The sequence below is a fragment of the Lampris incognitus genome, chromosome 2, assembly GCF_029633865.1.
Source record: "Lampris incognitus isolate fLamInc1 chromosome 2, fLamInc1.hap2, whole genome shotgun sequence".
Taxonomy (NCBI): Eukaryota; Metazoa; Chordata; class Actinopteri; order Lampriformes; family Lampridae; genus Lampris; species Lampris incognitus.
This window is the reverse complement of record NC_079212.1, coordinates 118,760,474-118,785,849: the sequence shown is the minus strand read 5'-3', so window position 1 is coordinate 118,785,849 and position 25,376 is coordinate 118,760,474. Positions and strand designations below refer to the sequence as shown.

At 42.1% G+C, this 25,376-nt stretch overlaps 1 protein-coding gene across 5 annotated transcripts in view; it reads left to right on the top strand.

Moving 5' to 3' along the window:
• foxp1b (forkhead box P1b) overlaps window positions 1–25,376 on the top strand; it is a 175,017-nt gene continuing 149,641 nt past the window's right edge. For 3 of the 5 annotated variants that reach the window (XM_056272992.1, XM_056272991.1, XM_056272987.1), the window contains exon 1: window positions 13,475–13,495. The gene's annotated coding sequence lies outside the window, so the exon portion shown is untranslated. Of the gene's footprint in view, window positions 273–13,474; window positions 13,496–17,907; window positions 18,000–25,376 lie in introns of those variants that run through there. The other 2 variants (XM_056272988.1, XM_056272989.1) reach the window with 2 other exon arrangements.

The window sequence follows — 25,376 nt, the reverse complement described above, 5'->3', positions numbered from 1 at the left end:
ATAACATTAGCAGGGGGCTTGTTCTCGTATGAGACAGAAGGTAGAGTGAAAGTCTCGATTGTTTTCCTGCGGAACGACGCTCTCCGCGAATGCGGCAGATATTTCTCGTCGCGTCTTAAGTTAGGTCCCCCCCCCCGGGCGGAGTAATATTGTGATGTTATTTACAGTGTGATTGTTGCATGCTTTCCTGGTACACAAGATCTCATGCACAGCTCATTAGCTCTAGCGAATTGAGTCCTCACCGTGCACCTTCAGTACCGTTGCCGATTCCGGTAAGTTTATACGATCATGTTCGCTTGCTACGCTGCTTCTCCCACTGCACACATGGAGTTTGTCTTTGTTTGCTGATCTTTTTCTTTCCCCTAGAAAACGTTTCTACGGTGAAATAAACAAATAAACAACACCTGTATGATAACCAGAGGGCTGGCAGAAGGGCTTTTTATGTCTTGTTTTATGTCCTGCAAGCGAAGGGGCTGCCTTTCTTAGATTCTGCGTTAAACATGGCAACGTTCATCTACTACTTTTTTTGAAAGTTGGTTATAATGGTGCTATACATGTCCCCGGGTGAAAAAACCCACACACTCACTCTCTCTCTCTCTGTCTCTGTCTCTCTCTGTCTGTCTCTCTCTCTGTCTCTCTCTCTCTCTCACACACACACACAAACTCGCTCTCTCTCTCACACACACGCTTTGAAAAAGCGTCCTCACTTATTATGCCAATATCTGTAGGAAGTGGTTAGCTACTCTTTTCTACCAAAAAAAAAAAAGGAAAAAGAAGTGAATAAGTAAAACGTAGCGGCTGATTTGAGTTAGCGCGGAAAACTTCGGTGTCTACATGTTGAGAGGAAGTTTTGAGTGCCGTGATTTCTCTGGAACAGTCATACGAGGGGCTTTTCCCCACGTGCTGCATGTGCTCTGAACTCCGTGAGCTTTTGGAAAAGTCTCACCGCTTCTCTAAAACTACTGTTCCCAAAACACCACGGCGCTTCTTTTTCTCTCTCTCATCACTGTCGAGAGCGCGGGCGACTTGTAGCGATACTTGACCGTCTATCATCTGCATTCATCGAAAGCCCTTAAATATATTTAATCGTGGCGTGTCCGCTCAGAGGCTCTACATAATGCATTAAAAGTGAATATTGAATTTGGGGGTGAAGTCCTCATTAGCATGGAGAAGATTTCTTTGATACATTTGTAAGTATGTACATGAGCATAAATCACTGTTAGGCTCTGAAGTTGGAAGTCCATGCTTTTTTCTTTCTTTTTTTTGGATTTTTTTGTTGTTGTAATTTCCGATTGCTACTCAGCTTTTTTCTCTATTACCATTTTTTAACTGTACATTATAGCAGCAGTGTTTATCAGCAGGTCAGATTAGATTTAGGGTGAGAAGATGCAGAGCACCTAATTGGCCCTTGTGAAACATAGATTTATTGGTATTGTAATTATGCTTGAAATTAATATCTCCGAGCTGTTACTAGACTGCATAGGAGAAACTTATCTCATTAATCATTCGAGCCCATTGTGCTTTTAAGATAAATACATGATTTTGTTTTGCATGCAGAAATGTGAGCCTCTTACAAACGCTTCTCACGTGGTAAAGCTTGATGTTAAATTCACATTTTACATCAAATGTGTTAACAGGTGCATAGACGCCAGTGACAAAGGAATGGATAGCTTTGTCATCAGTTGGAAGGTTTCCATATTTCTGTTTTTCAACTTTTATCTACCCTGACTTGCATATCCTATGTAAGTTTATTACCACTTTGTGACCTTGGAGTGTACAGTGAAATGGATTAGGAATTACTGCATGCTTATTGAAAGTGGAAAACATAAGCACAAGTGTAAGAGTTATATATTTATTTTTTTATAATAGAGACCAAGTCAATCTACAGCTGACAAAAAAGCAATGCTAAAATCATCCGGGGTGGGGTGGGGGGGATTACAAAAAAGGCAAACGCAGCTTTAATATCTTTTGCCGGCAGTGCTCCCTCCTCCTTGGTCTTTGGATTAGTCATTGTCTGAGGGAAGAAAAAAAACCCACTTTTTTTTTGTCAGAGAAGTAAAGTAAACAGCCTCCAACAAGCGAACCTTGACAACCCAGATTAAGGAAAACATTGGAGATCAAACAGTGCTGCTGCTGGGCTGTTGTCATGAGCTGCCTGAGAGAGAGCTGCAGACTATTTGAACAGGCACTGGGGTTTGTGTGCTCACTTATGCAGAAATGGACCTTCGCAAATGCTGACCCAGGTTTAAAAGCAAAGGGTGAACTTTCTTTGCAACTTTTCCAGTGCTGGTGTTTGACACAGCCCAGTATGTAGAGAGGTCTAAGGCTCTTCTTCTCTTGACCATTCTTCTACACCATGGCAAGGATGACAGGAACAAACATGCCGATTCCTCTGTCTGATTTCAGCCAGTCAAAATTGCTACTGTTTTTGGTCTCGACCACGAATTAGCAAATTTAGCTGATAGGTATAAACTAGTGTGTGTGTGTGTGTGTGTGTGTGTGTGTGTGTGTGTGTGTGTGTGTGTGTGTGTGTGTGTGTGTGTGTGTGTGTGTATATATATTTCACAATAATGAGCCGTATTCAGTGTAAATGATTCAACCTTTAAAGTACAATCTGTGAAATGTGTGAGTTTGGCCTCAACAGGCTTGTGCTAAGGCTCTTCTGTGTTGAGAGCTCAGGCTAAATTGGGAAGAAAATAATCAGTCACTCATGCATTCCCTCTGAGGTCTCCCATCCCTGAGTGGAGCGGCCCTCTCTTTTATCTGACGGCTCAGTATTTGTGAGCACACATTGAAATACCCTGTGCTGGGTGCCGAGGGCCTGTAAACTGACCGTGCACCCTCGCGTATTGCTGAATGATAAGCGTAGTTATTTTTGTCTCGCTGTGGGAATGAAGTTGTGCACACTTTCTTATATTGTTGTTTTCACTTTTATCTGCTGCCCCCCCCCAATTTGATTTCGAATATGAGGTGCCCTATTGGCTGAAATATATGTTATTTTCCTTTATTTGTTTTGTTTGTTTTTTGTTTTTTGTTTTTTTACTTGAAGGAAGATGAGCGACAGAATGATAAAGACTATTCTCTGGTGAAGGATTTTCTCCTGTCACGTTGCATATTGACGTATGCAGAATAAAGAGGAACATCAGCAACGATAGAAATGTGACTGCGGCACACTCATTACGGCTGTTTTACATGAATGGAAGTGATAACAAAGAGAGGCAGAACAATATTTCCAGGGTAAAGGTTAGTGTGTCCCACCCCCTGTGGCTTGCCCAAGCAGCTGCTCAGTCTCTGTGCCATGCGCAGGCACACTGCTGTGGTTTCCATGCCAGGCAGGCCGGCCATTGGTCAGAAAGTGGACAGCTTCAGGTGGGCACTGTGCAGCTCCTCAGTCTCCATAGAGACCGCATACGTTTAAGACAGCCATTAACTCATGCAGCCATTAATTATTGTCTTCCACTGTCATCTGTCCTTAATAAAGGGGGCTGAGGCTGGGTTGGGGGGGGCACTGACAAAAAAAATGTCATCTATCTACAGGGGAAGAGAGGAAGCATGCAATTACAATCAATTAGCACCTCTCTAAAATGAATTTTCTCATTTTGTGTCTCAGGAATACATCAGAATACTGAACCATAATTCTTTTCGATTTTTGGAAACTGCGTGGATTGGCTTCCCTGTCCCATCGATCAGTCCGTCTGTCTGTTTGTCTGTCTCCTTCTGCTTCATTCTTGTTGGAGTATATTAATATAATTGGTGATTTTTGTTGTTTGGTTTCAGATTTGCACAAGAAAATACAGCCAGAACATTGAGTAAAATTGTTGTGTAAATTTTAAGGTTGTTTTGAAGACAGTCATTGAGTCATATTTTATTATATCAGAATCAACTTTATTGGCCAAGTGTGCTTATGCACGCGAGGAAATTGACTCCGGTTCACAGCAGCTTCTAGCACTTGCAGACATCACTTACACACAAAAAAATGAAAACCAAAAAAAAGAAGAAGAAATAAATGGGACAACAAACAGGACACTGATGGCAAGCATGTATGCACAACAGGTATGTCACTACTATACATAGTTTTTTTATGGTTGAATAATGAACAACCTATGCCCATATATTATACCATATTGCTTATATACTATATTGCCCATACACTTTTCCATATACCATACCACAACTCCACAACCCATCATGCCCATATACAATACTATATACTCCCACTATATAATCTTATATATCAGAAGTATACACTATATATTCACCTACCACCCAACTCACAACTACATACTGTATTAAATACCTGTTACAACCACAATAACAGCAATAATTTGTAACCAGTATACAGCAGTTGTCTGTGTATTTACAACTGTACATTTGTATTGCACAGACATGTGTATTGCACATCTGGTTTAAAGAGGTAGTACTAGGTACTAAGTACTAGAGAGAACGGTACAGCACTCTCTCTAGTACTTATATTGATAAAAAATTGATTTCAAGAATTCGCATTGCATGGTGTTAAATTCTGATCGGTTTTACAAAATATCCTAACAGAAAATGTATAATTTGAACTTTTTATTTTGTCGGTGATTGTAATGCAAGTAATAAAAAAAAAGGTATTTTATGGATGCTCTACTGCTATTTGAGAATATTGATTAGAGAAAAATCTCATTTGATTTGGCTCTTTTGCAAGGGCCTTTTATCAGAACAGATTAAAAAAGATTACTGAAGGAAAAAAAAAGATCAGAGGACATCGGATGAGGTTTGCTTCCTCGTTGTGTCCCAAGAGGTTAAAAGTAGTTAATTTGGCATTGTAGTGTGGAGTGGTTTGCTTTGAGAGTTGTGTTTTTTAGATGGGGGGGGCTTGCAGAGACTGCTGTAAATAAGGGAAACCTCACATGCAGCCATTATCGACCAATAAAGAAAGTCTGTGTGTATACTCATTTTTGCAGATTGCGACGACCAAGTCCTAAAACACGTAAAACACTACTCTCACACGTCATTTCTAATCCACAGTGATTGCCACTGCAGTTGAATAGAAACATCACTTTTTTTTGACACCTAACATTCATCCAGTTGTCAAAACAAGAGATTTCATATCACTTTTTTCCAGACGGTTTTACGTGAGCTTTGGTTAGGACCGATTGTTATGAAAGTTTTACCTCCTCTAGCCATTCAGATAGCGAAGTTGTATTGTCTAGTATCATCCTTCCTCCTCGGTCTACCCAAGGGCAGCAGGGTCTGCCTGATTGGATTAGGACTCAGATTAGATGTTGAAATGCCTTGGTTGTCATATATCCCACTTTGCCAGCTGTGAGGATGACAGCTGAGAGTGATCAGTCCTCTCGGATAGGTTTGTTCCTTGATCCCGGGGTCTAAAGTCAGGAGCCAAGGAGGGGAACCCTGCAATATAACCACAGTTTACCATGCTGAGGCCTCACACATACAAGGGGATTTTTCACATATAGCACACATATTTACATATATAATACTCATATCAAACAATTAGCTCTTTTGACTCACTTCAGACTAAAGGTGAGATGTGTCATGCTATACCAGTTTGCCATGGGTTTAGTCAATTTGCTTTCTACAGGCAGATTGTTGAAACTGTGAGTTTCAAATTCCTCCATGCAGAATTAGAAAAACAGATTTTTTTTCATCTACAATTTAGATTTAAATTAAATTATATTGCTTCATCCTAGCCTAGATAATAATAATATGTTTTACCCTTGAATGGCTTAATTTATAGTCCGTGATTAATTATCAAGGCATGCAATGGTTACACTGTTGTCAAAAACTAACAAGATATTTCTCATTGACAGAAGTAAAAGAGAATGGTCAAGGATGCTAATTGAGGCAATGAAGAATATGATAAAATGTAGATGAGCAGAATCTTATTCAATAGACTTTAAATCTCGGTTTTAGGATTACTTAATATTACATATGAACTGGACTGGGACAGGGTTGCTCGGCGGGGATGGAGGTGTGATTTGTGTGTTCACATTCCCGTGGATGATATGCACTGAAGGGGTTCTTGCTCCATGCTTGATTTAACCAACCCAAACAAGGCAGATGTGAAAGCTTCTTAAGACTCTTGAAGCGTAGTCGTGGGAAACTCCAAAATTACTACATTTCTGACCTAATTTTTGAATTCGTAGCTTCAGCGACTTGAGGTTTACTTGAGGTTCATACTGTGTCACAGATAAATGCTTCTTCACATTAGTTGAAATAGTCACTGGTTGTTATGTACGTGTTGCAATTCTAAAATTGCTTTTCTTTATGTCATATTAAGGCTGATTGAGGTTTATTAATCCTGCAAGTGCCAATATGTTTCATGCGTTGCCCTGGTAACTGATTGCCCCACTGGGCGGTGATGGTAGTTTTTGAAGTCGCTGCAATCCCCCCTACACACACACTTTTTCTCCCTAATTGTATCCGTCGAATTACCCTACTATTCTGATTCATCCCGGTCGCTGCTCCACCCTCTGCCGATCCCGGGGAGGGCTGCAGACTACCACGTGCCTCCTCAGATACATGTGGAGTCGCCAGCCGCTTCTTTTCACCTGACAGTGAGGAGTTTCGCCAGGGGGACATAGTGCATGGGAGGATCATGCTGTTCCCCTCAGTTCCCCCTCCCCCCCGAACAGGTGCTCTGACCGACCAGAGGAGGCGCTAGTGCAGCCACCAGGACACATACCCACATCCGGCTTCCCTCCTGCAGACACAGCCAGTTGTGTCTGTAGGGATATCCGACCAAGCCGGAGGTAAAAGTCATTGCAAACTCTTAAAGCAACTCTGTAAGTTAGCTATTTTACCCTTTAAATGGACTAGGACTTGGGATGATGCCCCTTGTTCCTTGATCAGTCCACTGTCATTTAACAAGTAGAGTCAAAACACTTATATCTAATTTTGTGTGTGTGTGTGTGTGAAAAATGCTCTTATTATATAGCAACCTAGAATTGGACTTTCTTGAGAATGCCAGTTTGCGTTCTCTTCCGGGTATTAATTGCAGGTAAACTGCAAACATTTCCAGGTAGACTTACGGGGCCCAACCATATGCTACATACAGACTGTGTTTAGCTGCCAGAGGAAACTTCAGCACCTTTAGCCTTCATTTAAAGTAAGTCTGAAAGGCTGTGTTCAGATGCCAGGCTTTAATGCCAAATTCAGACTTTTCCGCTCTGATATTTTTTTCTTTTTGTCTCATTACTAACATTAATTTTTTGACTCATATCTGATAGCGCAAGCAGATGTCCATCTTGGAATGAGCATTTGCAAACAATTGATGTTTTGTGACCACACTCAAGCCTTTTCAGTAACAAGTTTTTCAAACACTTGTTGATTGTGATGTGTGCCCCGGGGGTTTAGCTGCAATGGCGACCATCTCCGCAAATGGATCAAATATCATTGGAATTGCTGTCTTTCTACTGTCTTCCATCCAGTATCAGTTTTTTTTTCAAATAACTTCTGCCATATTCACGTCCTCACCACGTACCACGTGTGCGTCATGGGCATTTTTCCTTAATCTCATTAACCTTTTGTGTCACTGAGACAACAACTGTGATAGATCAATGAAAGACAAGCTGTGGTACCGAAACAATCCAGCTGACCCCGAAGAAACGGTGCCATTGAGAGTGACATAAAAACACGCTTCAATTCCAGCTTTTTGAACTCCGGCTTGAATCCTGACTTTTTGAATTCCAGCCCAAGTTGGAAAAGTGATTGGCAGTGTGATGGTTGTGTTCACACTTCTGTAAAAGCGTGTGGTGTGAGTCGCTGTTGAGGAAACAACAAAAATCATAATTTGATCAGGTTTGAGGTGTAGTACAGATGTTGCCCAAGATTCATGGATAAATATTTGCAGTGAGATGTTTTTTTTTCTTGCTGTTTCACATTGTGGCATACATTTTGTGTACCCCCAAAGGGGTCTCTTCTGGTCGACGTGAAGTTCACTGTATTGGGAATCAGCCAAAAACTGCTAAGTTTCAATCCAACAGTTTTGTTACATCAGAACTACAGGTCTTATTTCTCTTCAGTTAACCATTTCCACTTTTGAACTTTCGCAACACACGCATTCACACTCAGCCAATAACTGACATTTGATGTCCAGGATGTCTGTGTCTATAGTAACTCTGTTTATAGTAGTAACACCACTCAGTTGCTAGTGCTATTGTAAGACCTTTTTTTCTTTGTGTTGTTTCAGAAGTACATTTGTGTCTTGGCCATTATTGACAGTATAAGTACATAAAACAAACGATGTGGTTGTCAATGGTGACCGACGGATGTTTGGAGCAGCTAATGGTGGAATTTGACTGAACCTGTGGTGGTATGATCTCTAAAACTAAACTGTTTTAACTGGTGTGCGATATGTAGTATATTTAGGCCTAAATAGAAAGTACTTCTTCAGAGTATCAGAGGCAATGCTTTAAACCTGCCAGCTGTCATAGTAAGCCAGTCTAATGTTGAATAAGGCCAAAGAAGCACATCTTTAGGAGCCCCATCCTTGACTCGTTGGCTGTGTTTTTCAGTTGGCAGCTCCACCCTGACAAGAAACATAACATGGAAGGGCCTGCTCCTCCATCATCGTTGCTGGGTGGAAAGTTGGTTTGCTTTGATCATGTCTTTCTGGCGCATCGCTCCAGCTTAGCCCTGCTGCTCACTATATGATAAGCCATCAGAGTACTCACATCTGAGCCGGCAGCTCTGTAGGCTTGAGGAGAGACAGGGGGAGAGCAATGGAGACGGGGAAAGAGCAGCAATGCAAATTTTTTTGACAGATTGTTATTGCAGCCGTTCTCCCTGCTTTTGATTCAACAATGTAGCATTCCTTGTGCACTCTCCTCCAAAGGAAAAGTCTTGTTCATTTTAAATCCTTTCCTAGTGGGACGACACTATTCCCCATACGTATTTTTCATAGCACCCTATTCGCAGTTAAACCTCCCCCCCCACACTAATTAGGGGTGCATATTAATTGCTGAAATAGCATGCATGGCTTGAATGAATTCCAAAGTTACATGCATAAATATACACCCTATAGGTGTTTTAGTGATGCACATTCTCTGCCCCTGAAGTGTGATGCACTGCTCTCAAACTGTTATGCACTCAGTCTGTGCACATGGCATCAGTTTGGACCCCCATTACGCAAGTCCACTCCTAATTGATGGGTTGTTGCCTGTTTATTTGATATATATATATATGTTTTATTTTTTACCATCTGGGTGGTAATTGGGAAGCAGTAATTACCCAAGATGCAGTGCAGTACTTCAGCAGAGAACCCACCATGCTGATGAGACTGGAGAACAGATGAAAGTATGTAGGACACTATTATCATCAACAGTGACCTGTTTAAAGGTTTGTCAAGGGGGAGCAGAGATGGCTAAATGGTCCAGTGTCCTTCATACCATGCGGTTGTTTACTGTCATGATGACTAGTCCAGTGAAACCAAAAATATAATTAGCCTATTTTCTTAAAAGTTTACTTAGTGGCACAGTCATTGACCATGTACATGTATCGCTGAGTGTGACTATAAAAAAGAAGTGGACGTAAAAGTCCTCATGGGTTTGGTGTCCCTCATAACGATGAAGTTCCTTCACCAATAATGGCCTTGTTAACCGAGATTCATTACCTCTTCATTCAGAGTCCCTTGAATATTGAGAATATTGAGCGTTCTCAAAGTACTAGCTTTGCCACTATGAGGTCATACTGATGTGGTTTTGCGAGCTGCTCAGTGAAGGTGGTGCCGGTATTCCCCTGCTCCTGATGACTCAGTTGACCTGAGATAGGGGGGGTTGGCGGGTGGGCGCTTGGCTTGCTATTTCTTACTTTATTCTTCTCTTTCTCCTCACTCTCTCACACTGTGTGATTGGCTCACACACTCACACACACACACACACACACACACACACACACACACACACACACACACACACACACACACACACACACACACACACACACACACACACACACACAAAACATCTTGTTTGTGTGAACACTGCTGTTGTTTGATAGTCTGGTCTCCCAGTGGATCTTCAGACATTGTTGTTGTTGTTTGCCTGAATTGGTTGAAGCGTGTGACTTGCATTCGCCTAGGCTCCTCGGAGGGAGTTTGTTTTTGTTCTCAGAATTGTAAACAGGGTGGGGCTGTGTTCCCAAACCACGCAGTTGGGGGTGGTTATTTTCACAGGTGGTATTTCTTATTTAATTTTTTTGGTTATCGTTTAAGTCAATAGATTTGCCCAAGATGGAATTATGTGTAGGAGAAGAAAGTGTAGCTAACTACTTAGTCTCTGTGCTGACTAGATAAAAATATGAAATCGTCCTTTTTTTTTTGTTTTACACTTAAGGAAGCTGTAACACCGGATGGTGTCCACCCCTAATTTTTCTCAACGTTTTGCCTTGTATTTTTTTGTGAGAACATCCAACTTTTAAAAGGTCTTCTAACTTCTTAAAGCTATTTTCCATCTTTCGCTATGAGGAAATAGCTGCACAACTTTTTTTTTCTATTAGCAACACGATGGAGCCCTCACAGTAATATAGTAGCTTTGATAATATTCAGGGATTATCCGAGCATTGCTCTACCACATGAAAGCGGACTAACAAGTCGAGTCTATGTGAAATCCAAGAGTAATAGAGGGACTCTGACAAGTGACATCAAAGTGAAGCTTCACGCACATCGTGTTCCTTAGTTGTCTTGCATCCAAACCTGCAACCATTTAACACGCACCATTTATTGTTTGCAGCCTTCATCTTTTTTTTACTACCTCTTTTGCTCATTGCTGCAAATATGAAGTAGTTTGTGTAACGAGCTGTTGTGCATTATTGGATTTGTTTCTGGAAGACTTAACATGTTGTGTGACACAAGCACCTGATGTAGATTTTATTTTCAAAGTGTTGACTAATCCGTTCTCACTGTGAAAATTAGAGTGAAATGACTAAATAGATCCTTTTTTTTTGCTTCATATTACGGAGTAGAGTTGAATCAGGCTTCTGAGTTGCACGTTTGTGCAATTTATATACAAATGTATGCAGCGATTGAAAGACTAATTCAAAGAATTTTAGTCACTCTGGCCAAATCCCTTTCCAGTATCATTTCTTTTCACAAATTCGCAAATGCCTCATTAAATGAATGGAGCGGCCTCTTTCACATCGTAATGGCTGCATGACAATACGAGATGGATCGCAGATGAAAATTCAGTATCCCTAATGCACTCTTCGTCTCTCACCCAGTCACTCTGGTCTCTTTTAACTTCAGTGGTCCGATGTAAAAAAAACCTTATGGGGCACAGTCGAGTGTCCGGATGAAGCTCACATAGTCAGGAAAATGGAAAAATAGAGGTGAGAATGGTTTGAGTAGCAAATTATAGAGAAACTGGTGTGGGATGAACAGTCAAAGGGAAAAAAAAAGCTTAATTCATGCATGATTTCATGCTCGATAGCCACGATGATAGACGTGTTTTGATTGTGTTTACATCTCCATTTTAATCGATTGCAATGCCACATGTCACACCTTCCCACCAATTTGACTATGATTGCTCTTTTTCCATCTAGTGAGATCATGCCATTGGGAGCAAGGTGTCGTGGTCTCAACAAGGGCCAACCACATCGTGCCAGTCAATATGTAAACAACAGGGTAAACAGTTTCTCATTGACCGATGATTCATCTCAGAAATGTCCTCTCACAAATGACATATAGGGATGCCTGGGTAGCATAGCAGTCTATTCCGTTGCCTACTAACATGGGGATTGCCAGTTTGAATCCCCCTGTTACCTCCGGCTTGGTCAGGCATCCCTACAGACATAGTTGGCCGGGTCTGTGCGTGGGGAGCCGGATGTGGGTACGTGTCCTGGTCACTGCACTAGCACCTCCTCTGGTTGGTCGGGGCGCCTGTTCAGGGGGGAGGGGGAACTGGGGGGAATAGCGGGATCATCCCATGCACTACATCCCCCTGGTGAAACTCCTCACTGTCAGGTGAAAAGAAGCGGCTGGTGACTCCACATGTATCAGAGGAGGCATGTGGAAGTCTGCAGCCCTCCCCAGATCGGCAGAAGGGATGGAGCAGCGACCAGGACGGCTCAGAAGAATGGGGTAATTGGCCAGATACAATTGGGGAGAAAAGGGGGGAGGGAGGAAAAACCCAACACATGACATATAGGTTGCATTGTATTTATGGCAATGAAAAATATACTTCGTGTTGTTTTCATCCACCACATGCATAACCATACACGTTAACACTGTTATGACAGAAAAATGTAGCATGCTGCGTATTGATTTTTATAACTTCACAGCTAACATGAATGTCCACCATCCATTTAAGATGCAATGCTAAATACATGTTAGGGAAACTTACGATCCCTCTGTATCAGTAAATCCTGTTCATAACCATAAAAAAACAAAACAAAAACCTTTTTTATCCTCCATCTTTTTTGCCACTTTCTATTGCCTACCAAGAATGGAGACGACATCAAAATTAATTTTAATAAATCTCATTTCAAAGTATTTTTTAAATGGAAAGATGCAGATGGTAAGAAGCCATAAATAACAGAGAGCATTACATTATAATTAGTAAATTATAATTAGTAAATAGCTTAAAAAATAGAAGAGTTTTCTTGCACTTTTTCAGAGGTTATACTGATTTGGTTTGTAAATTTCCTCAACGAGTTTGGAAAAAAAAGAAGCGAAAGAAAGGTCAAGTGAAGTTACCCTTGATCTTACAAGCACAATAACTGACACGGTGATCTTTTTGCTATGTTTTCATGTTCTAGGTGTGAACATTTCGATATTGTTCTGCTGTCTGCACGTCTGCTAATGTAAATTATTTGCATGGAGTTTGTCCCCACTGATTTAGGCTGTTTGGACTCTTCTTCTTTGGCACCATGCCAGTTGAATTTTCTGCCTTCTAACACGCTAGGAGAGTGGGGAATATAGTTCTCGTTGGGCCTGAGGCTTGATCTCCTTCCTTACCTCCCCCCACATCCTTTCACACTTCTGACAATTTGTGAGCTCGACCATCCCCTAATGGCACACGTAATTAAAGAGTTGGCATTATAATTACAACGTGTTTATTGTCTGTTTATGGGTGGTGTGCAGTGCATAAGGCACTGGGAGATTTCTTTGGTGTAAATGGATTTAGGGCTGTTTAATATACTTTGTGGTAAATGCGATTTAATGTGGTTAACATCTCGATGCCACCTTTATCAGCCCTTTGACAGTTGCTCTGTTTATTGCAGTGTACGACACAATTTGGCCGACAGCAGTACCTGGCAGCCGAAATAACCAAATTATTTAGTCATGGGTTTTTAACGGGCACAATGGCAAATGGATGTTAAGTAAATGATGCAATTTATTCCCTTCTCCTCATTGCCAGGCTGGCTGCCACGGGACTTCTGCCAGCTTTAATAAGTGTTACCCAGATGGTATTCACATGATGCCTACTTGGTTACAAAATGGTCCCAGGGAATGACTCCGACAGCCACAACATCTGATAGATCAGCGTAGCAGGTGAGCCTGTTGCTTCCACACTCTGCATGTGCAAATGGGCTAATGCTGTGTCATTTTGGCAACTTCTTGGGGAAGGTTGTATCCCAGGGGCCCTAAATGAATTGGAAAAGAGCCCAGTTAATGAGGAGGGTGGCACAGAGAGATAGAGGAAAGACATCCTCTGCAGCAGCTAATTTCCTCTCTGCTAACTGTTTGGCTTCCTGGTTCCTCAACCGCCTCCTCTGAATGGAGAGGAGGTGTGCCAGGGATGAGCTGCCCCTTGTACTGGGATAAGTTGATGGTCGATAAAGTGGATCAAGTGGTTTCTTAACCTTTTTACGTGTTTTGTGGAAGACTTAATACCGGCTTCTGGAACACGATTGTAAAAAGAAACAAAAAAATATTTTCCTCTTCTCTTCTCTTCTCTTCTCTTCTCTTCTCTTCTCTTCTCTTCTCTTCTCTTCTCTTCTCTTCTCTTCTCTTCTCTTCTCTTCTCTTCTCTTCTCTTCTCTTCTCTTCTCTTCTCTTCTCTTCTCTTCTCTTCTCTTCTCTTCTCTTCTCTTCTCTTCTCTTCTCCTGCCTCTCCTTTCTTCTCCCTCTTCTTTTTCTCCCTCTCTTCTCATCTCATCTCTTCTCTTCTCCTCTCTTCTCTTCTCCTCTTCTTCTCCATCTCTTTTCTTCTTTCTCTTCCCTTCTCTTCTTCACCCGCCTTTCTCTTCTTCTCATTTCTCTTCTTCTCCAGCTCTTCTTTTCTCTTCTTCTCCATCTCGTTTCTTCTTTTTCTTCTCCTCATCTTCTCCTCTTCTCTTCTCTTCTTCACCCTCCCTTCTCTTCTTCTCGTTTCTCTTCTCTTCTCTTCTCTTCTCTTCTCTTCTCTTCTCTTCTCTTCTCTTCTCTTCTCTTCTCTTCTCTTCTCTTCTCTTCTCTTCTCTTCTCTTCTCTTCTCTTCTCTTCTCTTCTCTTCTCTTCTCTTCTCTTCTTTTCACTTCTCTTCTCTTCTCTCAGTTTGCCATGCTCTAACACCCTCTCTCATCGGCTGCAGCTGTGGTGCTCTGTGGGTTGGAGAAATGGTGAACTGTGTCATCTCCAGCCACTAACAGCCAACAGCTGCAGCATCAGCCACTGCTGCAGAATGAGAACAATGTGGAACTGATTTTCTAACAGAGAATTAAATTACCCCCCCATTAACAAACAAATACTAACAAAAATATCAATACAACAAATAACACTGTATATGCAAATCAGGAAATGTGTTTGCATATCAGTGAGCTGTATTTGTGTACAGATACAACTATAGGACTGTAGAACATTATTCTGATTTTTTTTCAACAAGGAACTTGTTTTTCTACAATAATGACATTATATACACATTAAATTTATCATTTTGTCTGCAAGTTAGCCCCAACCGTGTGCTTATTTACTTATATATTAATTTGCCCTGTAGATTTTAAGCTCACACATAATAATGAAATGGATAAATATCTTATCCTAGAGTTATGACACAAATCTCCAATGATGTTGCGTGTGTGTTTGTTTTTATATTAGACAACAGATGTTCCAAGTTTTAGTCGTTGAATGGTGGGGGGAGAGGTCAAACAATCAGCAGGTTGGAGGTAGAACAGTGAGTAAGACAATGAAATGAAGCCGATTGATTTAGAAAAAGAGCTCCATGAGGTAGTATTATTTATTTATCACTTTTTCCTTCTTCTATGCTGGGGTTGCTGCTCTGTTTCCTTAACAAAAATCCTTGTTACAATGTTAAAAATACGAATATTCAATCCAAGTCTGTTACATTTGTGCTTTTCCACCCTTTTTTCTTGTCCAAGATTTGAATGAATTCTGAGCAGCTCTTGTCATTGTTTTGCTTTTTCTCTCAGTCACCTTGTAATTGTTCTTGTGTCATAAGCAGCTATTAGTATTGCTAGAAAATGGTAATACTGTGAGAGACTCAACCCCTCCAGAGAACGGCTCTCTATCACACTCTCACATTCTTTTAAAAGGGAAAAGGAAGATGAATTTTGCCCATAAAGGCTGTATCACAAGGGCTTTTTATCCTAAATGGCTCTAGGGATTGTTATCTGTGGGAAGTGTGTTCTGCCTCCGTCGTGTTCAATCAAGTGTCCACTTAGCTGTGACTGGGAGTAATTGTTCCCAAGTGGGCCACACACTGACCTGTTAATGTCTACGCTGACCCTCTAACCTTGTCAGCACGTCTAAGGGAGGAGTTTAAATCATGTGGATCTCCTCCGTGTCTTTGCACTGCCGGGTCAAGTGGGCGTTGGCACTGAAAGACCACTCTCTTATAATTGTCCCAAGCAGCATGGGTCAGCGAGGGGTGCTTCCAAAGACCAGCTCTTATTAGATGAGGCACTAGGAGTGGTGCGTCTTAATGGGTCAAGCCATTGATCCGACACAGCGCCAATGGTCCCTCATGAAGTTTACCTGATCACCAGCTTGACTTTGGTGGTGCAGGGCTAGCACAAAGTACATTATTCTGAGGCACCCATATTTGAAATCCATCTCATAGATTTTACAAAAGATGGAGATGGCATTTTTTTTTTTTGGTGAATATTTCCTCCTATTCCCATTTTGCATGGCTGTCCCCTTGTTCACGTCATCACTTTTGATGACTTGGAGTTGGACAGTGAATTTGAATAGGTCACCCAAATTCACAATTACAACTAATACTAGTGAAAACGAAACAGAATCAGAGCAGCCACCCCTTGCTGCATACGCTGTGTGGTGTTGTGCTGAGTGATTTATCCATACATTTTTAGCACGTGCTAAAGTGGGATTTGGATTGAAGCAACGTGAACCTCTGGGCTGTCAAACTGAGCTTGTTTTCATACTGAGTTTCTGTAGAAACTGGCAGTCATTTCAGTCAAAAAAGGGATAACGACAAAATGTTGGAGGTTGTTGTGGGTCGAGCAGATGGCATGCAAGAGGCCGCAAATACAAGGCCACCTTACTATTAGACCTAAAAGTTATTACCCTATTGGTGATTTCTTAGCAAGTAATATATTTTAGTGTTTCCCTTCCTTCTAATTTGCGATAAAGATTCAAAAACAGTCACCTAGAGTGTGTGCTTCCATGTTGTTGTTGTTTTTTTGGACATACCTATTGTGAGACCATACATAAATGCAGTCTCCGAATTCAGTCAATTTGAATTCATCAAATAGTTTCTAAAGCACAAGCCTTATAAATTGCACATGGCAGACGTAGAGGCCCAATTAGCTGTAGTCACCAAGAGCCTTCTGTTAGGGGTCTCAAAGTGAGAGGACCTTTTTGGAGCAAGTGCTTCATTTGAGCTCTGCAATGACCCAATAGACGCAGCCATAAATTCATGGGGGGGGGGGGACTGTCTGCTGGGATCAACATATTTTTGTGAGTAATGACAGGCATGCAACTGAGTAATCAGAGGGGTCTTATCTGGGGCCGCTGAGAGGCTGATTGCGGGCCCAGGAATGTGGACGGGCTGTGGAAACAGCGGCTGTGCTAATGGGGTTAGCCGAATTCCACACTAGTGAATTATGAGGAGTTGGGATGACGGGCCCGCGGTTTGTTGTGTCTGGTTTGGGGCCTACATTGCTACACACAGAAGCAGAGTTATAGATTTGATCTTTTGACATGCTATCTCATAGAACAGGCCAATTAACAAGGGGCCAGTCCTCTGCTGCTAACAGACACAAAGCCACATTATACGCTCAAGTTGTGCACACTTGGAGAAAGAGGAGGCATACACACATGTGCACACACACACACTAAAACTCACTTTACTGCAGAATACAGTCAGAGACATCAGCAGAAACTGTTAACTCTTGCTTCATTTACATGATCTGAGCCATATCTGGAAGCCATTAGCATCTTTCCACTTATTTATCTGCCTACAGATGAGTGTTCCTCAGCATAATATCAGGGTTTTAAATAAGAGAAATGCCTTTTCTAAAAATGTGGTCTAGTGATACAAGTCATGCATCACTTATGTAAAAACCATGTAATGTTAGATAGGTTTGGTTTGTTGCAGGGCTGTGGGGTTATGTTTTTTTTAAATCACCACGTCAATGTGTTAATACCTTGGTGTGGTTTGTAACCTTTTTTTTTTGTCACAATTCTTTCTCAGAAAGATATGTACCTTGTGTGTCATCATTTCTGCGTGTTTGTGCTTTTGGATGAGAAAAGTGAGGTGACTTGATATGTATTTAGGCCAAGATATGACAACAGGAACTAGTGTGTCACAAAGCATGTCAAATACTTGCGGCTGAAGGCAATCACGTTCACTTTTCCCTGTTATTATTATGTCATTTCTGTACGTGTGGGTTCACTGGACCAGCATAGGGACTCCCCCCCCCCCCACCTTTTCTCTTCCTGTTTATAATCACTACATCTCTCCCCTTCCTGCCTCCCCTTTTTTCTCTCTCTAGAAAAGTGACATCGGTTAAACTCCCATGGTTTGGCCCTCAAGACAAGTGAGCGAAATTCTCATTGGAAGAATGGAGAGTCAGTCTGTCCAACACAAGTGACCAGGGTATTTACCATTCTTCAAACCCCTTTATTTTTCATTTTTTTTTATCTTTTGTGTCGTACATGTCTGTAAACTGACTGCAAAGCCCTTTGAGATCTGACTTATTAGGCTCATTAGCGTCAGAACATAATTAGCTTGAAGTAGATGCCAGCAGATTTACTCATTGTGCTTTTCATCGGTTGTTGTTCAGCCGTTCACACTGATGAATATCGATGTGAGAGATGAAATGGTCTTTGAAGACGCTGGAAAAATGTTTTTATCTACAAAGTGTGGTGCGCTGAAAACAGCCGTCTCCCTCATTATTTTGAATTGTGTATAGCCAAAGCAATTCATACATCATGTAAGACGCTAAAAGGAAGAACAAAAGAGGAAAAAAAGGACACTTTAAGTGAATGGAGATGTCAGATTTTCAACCAATGAATGTGTTTTATTCTTTTTATTTACCGTACACACAGCAAGGGGTGTTTGCAGGCTAAACGGTCATATTATAAGGGCTGTAGTCGACCAAAGAAAATGTTGGTCGACTGAAATCGTACCTACTCTTCAACCAATCGATGGGTCGCGGGAAAAAATCTGCATGTTACTATCTCTAGATTAAGTAAATTGCCCACAGTGCACTGAGTGCACTCTAACTGGTAGCCTCATTATGACGATGACAACTTATATTTATACAGCACATTTCCTACACAGGCAACACAATGTGCTTTACATAAAATGGCAATGCAATCGAAACAATCTTGAAAGTGCAAATGTAGATGCACATGTGTTAGTGCAGTTATACAGGAATCGGAGCAGAATATACAAATATCAAAATATACAAAACACACACACACACACACACACACACACACACACACACACACACACACACACACACACACAGAACTTAGCCATAGGCTATTGTGAAAAGTAAGGTTTTTAAGTGTCCAGTGTGGGGGCCTCTCTCAGGTCCTCAGGCAGGGCATTCCATCTACTTGGGGCATAAATATTAGCCTAAATGAATTAGAAATAAACATAAAAGCTAGTATTCGCAGCAAGTTATATAATTTTAACCCAATGATTTCACACTGAAATGATAATAGACTCAAAGCCGACCAGTGTGGTGTGCCCCTGCCCATAGTCAAATGATTTCCAAAAACACAACTAAATCAACTGGCGATCCCAGCACAAGAAATATTGAGGAATATACAAAGTAATTCCAAGATAATTGTTTTTGTCTTATTTCATCCATCCATCCATTATCCAAACCGCTTATCCTGCTCTCAGGGTCGCGGGGATGCTGGAGCATATCCCAGCATTCATTGGGCAGCAGGCGGGGAGACACCCTGGGCAGGTCGCCAGGCCATCACAGGGCTGACACACACACATTCACACCTAGGGACAATTTAGTATGGCCGATTCACCTGACCTACATGTCTTTGAGCTGTGGGAGGAAACTGGAGCACCCAGAGGAGACCCACACAGACACGGGGAGAACATGCAAACTCCTGGGGCTCGAACCCAGGACCTTCTTGCTGTGAGGCGACCTCGCTAATCACTGCGCCACCATGTCACCCTGGCTGGATACAATAGGGGAGAAAAAGGGGGGGGGGTTTGGAACCTCTGCTCTAAATCAAAGAAGTATTTTATTTAAATTAAAAAAAAACCCAAAACATTTTACCCTTTTTTCTCCCCAATTGTATCCGGCCAATTACTCCACTCTTCCGATTCATCCCGGTCATTGCTCCACCCCCTCTGCCAATCCGGGGAGGGCTGCAGACTACCACATGTGTCCTCTGATACATGTGGAGTCGCCAGCCGCTTCTTTTCACCTGACAGAGGAGTTTCACCAGGGGGACGTAGCACGTGGGAGGATCATGCTATTCCCCTCAGTTCCCCTTCCCTCCCAAACAGGTGCCCCGACGGACCATAGGCAGTGCTAGTGCAGTGACCAGAACACATACCCACATCTGGCTTCCCACCAGCAGACATGGCCAATTGTGTCTGTAGGGACGCCCGACCAAGCCAGAGGTAACCTGGGGATTCGAACCGCTGATCCTCATGTTGGTAGGCAGCGGAATAGACCGCTATGCTACCCGGATGCCCCAGTCAAAAAAGTATTTTAAAGACTGACCAAAAATAAAAAAAATAGCAGCTATACTTTAAAAACATGGTGCAAATTAAGGATGTACAAATATTGTTAATAGTACCGTCATTCTTATCCTTATCTAGGTTAAGGGTTAAATGAAAGAACATCCACTTGTTATTGTTATTATTGTTAGATCTTACTATTATTATTACCCGCTTATTGTTTTATTTCATGATAGTAGTAATAATAATAATAAACAGGACCCTCCACTATCATTCCAGCCCGACTCCGAACAGAGAGCAACACGGGGGTCATCCCAAAAACACAAAAGAACCTATTCACTTAAAGCTTTTACTCTTAGATACAAGGCAAGTCCATTTTTAAAAAGAGCATTTATTAAACAAACCAGCTCAAGGTGAGAACAATTTAGGCAACATAAAAATCCCATAACAGAAACGGACTCGGCCTTTTGGATTTTTAATCATCAATAAGCTCAAAACTGCTGTAAAGGCCGAGTGCAATTTAGTGACACACCTTAACACTGCTATAGGTTATTAAACATTTAAAAAAAATCTCCAAATCGAGATAAAGTGCATACAAACAAGGCATAACGGGTCTCCAAAAAGAAAGTGTGCAATTCCAGTACCACATTAGGCTCCAAAACGAAATAAAGTGCCCAAATCCCCAAAAAAGGAAGCAATCTCCAAAATGTAATAAATGTGCACAATTCCAAAAGGGCATTATAGTCTCCAAAACGAAATAATATGCAAAACGTTCAATAAACATTCAGTAGGTTAAACCTAGCAGTCTCCATTAGGTTGAGTGAGTTCAAAGTTGTGAAAAGGGGGGTGGTTTTCACAGGTAGTCTGTCCCCTCCCGCCACCGAAAATAATGGGTTAATCCTGAAAGGCTATCGATGTCGCGTGTTTCTCCTTATGAAAGTAACACCGATTGTCTGGCTGATGAGAATTTGGTCAGATGAGAGCATATCGACCAACCAGTCGACTTGGGAGACTACAGCCGTACAGATTATGCATTACATCAATTACTCATAATCTCTTCTTTTTCTTACCTGATCTCGCAATGTAACCTCAAGACATTGTGGGTGCAAACTTTTTTTTTTCTTTTTTTGGATTTGTTCCCCCCTTTTTGCTCCCAATTGTATCCGGCCAATTTCCCCACTCGTCCAAGCCATCCTGGTTGCTCTCCCACCCCCTCTGCCGATCCGGGGAGGGCTGCAGACTACCACATGCCTCCTCCGATACATGCGGAGATGCCAGCCACTTGTTTTCCCCTGACAGTGAGGAGTTTCACCAGGGGGATGTAGTACATGGGGGGATCACGCTCTTCCCCCCAGTTCCCCCTCTCCCGAACAGGTGCCCCGACCGACCAGAGGAGGTGCTAGTGCAGTGACCAGGACACATACCCACATCTGGCTTCCCACCTGCAGACACGGCCAATTGTGTCTGTAGGGATGCCCGACCAAGCCGGAGGTAACATGGGCATTCTAACCACCGATCCCCATGTTGGTAGGCAACGGAACAGACCGCTATGCCACCCAGATGCCCCTATGGGTGCGAACTTTGTTGACTGTAATCTGCCTATTGAATATAAATAATTATTCAGTATACTGGAAGAACGAAATCGATAAAGTTAAAAATGAAATATTAATGATAAGTCAACGCTGTGCATTGCCCTCTAACCGAACCGTGCAGCATCAGCTGCTGTGTGCGTGCCTCTCAGTCGTGTTTAATATCTTAGGCATGCTGTAGTCTCTCTGTCCCTCTCCTCACCTCTGTCTGCCCTGGGAGCCCTGATTGGCTGAATACTTTCTGCACTATATTTTGGCTGCTTGCCAGCCATGCTGCCAGTGGCTGCCTTGCCCCTGATCAGAAGAGAACGTGACATTTGTGCAGAGGTAATGGAATCTGTGTGCAATTAAATCTCTGACTGTGAAGAAGAGACTATCCCCTCCCCCCTCCCCCCGCCTGCCCCAACAGCGGAAGGGGGGGGGCAGGCTCAATGATGAAACCGTCCCAGCATGCCCCTCACTGCTACCCCTCCTTCCCAATCTCCATGTCAGGTTGTGTTTTTTGACTTTGCCCCACTGGCCTCGCCTCTACCCGGCAATTAATTACAAGAAATGTCAATTAAAATTCTCCCCAAATGTTGTAGTGGAATTAAATTTCAATTATAGAAATTACATTAGAGGACTGCAACATTAGCATTGCTGTAATGAATTCCGCTGTAGGTGACAGTTATTATGTTGTGGTGGAGCGCTGTGGCCTCGATTCAGTATGTTTTGATAAAAATGTGAAATGGAGTTTAGAGGTAGGGGGCCGCTGCTGTTGGGAACTTAGGAGGAGGGGTTGGTTTAAGGAGGAAATAAAGGAGGAGAATAACAGGAGTGATGGAGAAGGCGGAGAGAGGGAGAAGCAGAGAGTTGACCTGTGCACGGATGAGAAGGGGCTGTATCTCTCGGCTCCTCTTTCTCCACTGCCCCGCCACTACACTTAACGCCTCATTTGTGGGCTTTGTGGCCAATAGCTTGAGTATTGCCATAAAAGGCACTTTCTTGCTTCCATGCTCATGGTACACTTGCTCCTGGACAATACCAGACCCCATCTATGGGTAGGCTCATATCTAATGGATTTGTGTATCCCCATTAGGATATCTCATAAGCATAAAACCTCTGTTGCCATTGTACTTAAGCTGGTGGGGCTAGACAAAGCTGCACCCGGCAAGCCTTTCCCTTGAACTTTCAGAAGGCTGTTCCGATCTGTGTTCTTTGTCCTCAGTGGGGGAACAGAGAAGCAGGATTTCCAGGTCAAGGGTCGGCAGTGCCTCCTTTCTCCCTGCATCTTTCACACCCTCTGTGGTTCTGTCCAGGAGGGCGGGGCTAAACCTGCCGTCCTGGAGGGACATAGACTACTTAGTCCACATTCTCATAGAAGATTAGCCATCGGTTTGTACGGTGATGCACAAGAGATCAAATCTTTTTTTGAAACCATTTCTAGAAGAGTTTTTCCCACTCAGGAAATAGCTATTTTAGCAGTTCACATCTAGGTTTTTTTTTGCCTTTTGTCATGTCATAATGAATTTTTTATGCCAATACTAGTTAGAGAGTATGTTTTTTGAAAGAAGAAAAAAAAACAGGGTCACCTAAGTTCTTCTTTGCTGAACTGAGTTCTAGTTTGAACAGTAAAATGAACCAGTGTCTTTCTAAGCTGCTCTTAGGTTCATAATGAATGCTGTTGGACCATACTTTATTCGCTAACATCCTGCTAAACAAAGAGAAACCTTTCCTATTGGCTCCGTGTCTGCTTTCCTCTGTTGCGGCTGGCTTTGCCGTCTCGTGTGAGACAGAGGAAAGAGCTTTGCTCACGGAGAGGGAGAGCGAAAGAGGCTTACTATATTAGTGGTAAATTAGATCAGTCTGACAGATCGATGCGGAAATTTTTTTAATTGTATAATTATCTGTGGTTAGCCACTTGTGCGGAAAAGTGCTGTGATGTGGTTGAAGGCCTGGGAAGAGCACATTTTGGCCTTTTTGTGCTTATTTTGTCTTCACACAGGAAATGAACAACAACCAGGGGTCCAAGGGATAACACTCTCTGTGCCCCCCGCTACTCACACTCTCTTACATGCACACATGCGCACACACGCACACACACACACTGCCATGGCAAAACACACACACACACACACACACACACACACACACACACACTGACTGCCATGGCAAAACTTAACAGAGATTTAAAATGCAACATATATGGCTAACAAGATGCTACAGGCACTACGAAGAGAGAGAGGCCGACGATATCAGTTATTTGGCTTAATTGCCATTCGCGATGTGAGTTACCACCTTCAATGTGAAGCGCTTTAGGTGTCTAGAAAAGCGCTATATAAATGTAACTTTTATTATTATTATTATTATTATTATTATTATTATTATTCAGCGGATTCTTAATAAGAGGTCAAACTACAAGGCTATGGGTACATCTCTGTCTATTAGTTTGCATTAAGTACCTTGCTTTAACGGCCAGTTTGGTTTAATATAATGATGCCTTTCCTCGCTTTTGTCCAACAAGTATAACACCAGTGAAAACTGTTTTTTTAAGAAAAAAGAAAGACTTATCTTTTCGAGTGTGAATAACATGGAACTGTTGCATGAAATTAGCTTAGCCCTATTTTCCTCATCTGTTTGCTCCACATTTTCATTGTTTGCATTTCAAAATCATTCAAATCCCGTATTGCATCCTTTACACAGAGTATGTCATCATGGATGGGAAAGGGCATGATTTTGTTGAATAGCTATGTGAAGAGGACATTGAGTCTTTGTATGGTCCTTTTTAATGTCAGACACTTCTGCCAGATATTATTTGACTGTTACAGTGCTGCCGATTATGTCACGAATACAGAAAAAAAAACATGTAGCTGTAAGGATATATTTCTGTTCAGATAGTCTTCCTCTCCCCTGTCTATCTCTTGCACGCACACATGCACACACACACACACACATGCCCACATGCATGCACATGCATGCACACATGCATGTATGCATACATGCACGCGTGCGTGCGTGCACACACACACACACACACACACACACACACACACACACACACACACACACACACACACACACACACACACACACACACGCACACACACACACACACAGATGTAGCTGATAGGCTCCTTGTGACAAATCAGTAACTGAATGATTTTTCGGGCTTGGAGGGCAATGCTGTGAGCCCAGGCCAAACACTGATAGGCTGGAGTCAGGAGCTGCATGCAATTTCCAGATAAACTCATTCAAGTGTAATAAAACAATGTAAGAAGTGCTAGAGGGACAGTGAGCCCGGGTGCCGTCACCCTTGGTAGACTAGGAAGTAGGACAGCAACAAACATTGAGGGGAGGGAGGAGCTCCAGTCTATGGCATATTTTGTAATACTATTCACATCCTCTTCAGTGACTGGTTACTTGTTACCCTGTTTTTGTTTACAGGAAATCACATTGTTGTTTGTTTTTTTTAACATAATGCTCTAAACCATCATGACAGGGTGTGAAACATGGCATGGAAAGATACAGACCTCAATTCAAATTTATGTATAAACAAAAGGGTAGCCTCACTACCAAAAAAATAAAAGACAGGATTGGAACATGCTTTCACTCCCAAATTGACTGACAGGTCTCCTAACACAAGAACTAACTAACACTCTGCAGAACTAAATCTAAGTTTCTAATGTTGTCTGATGCTGAACATTTGAGCAACATGGGCCTATATTTGCATTTACAATCAGTT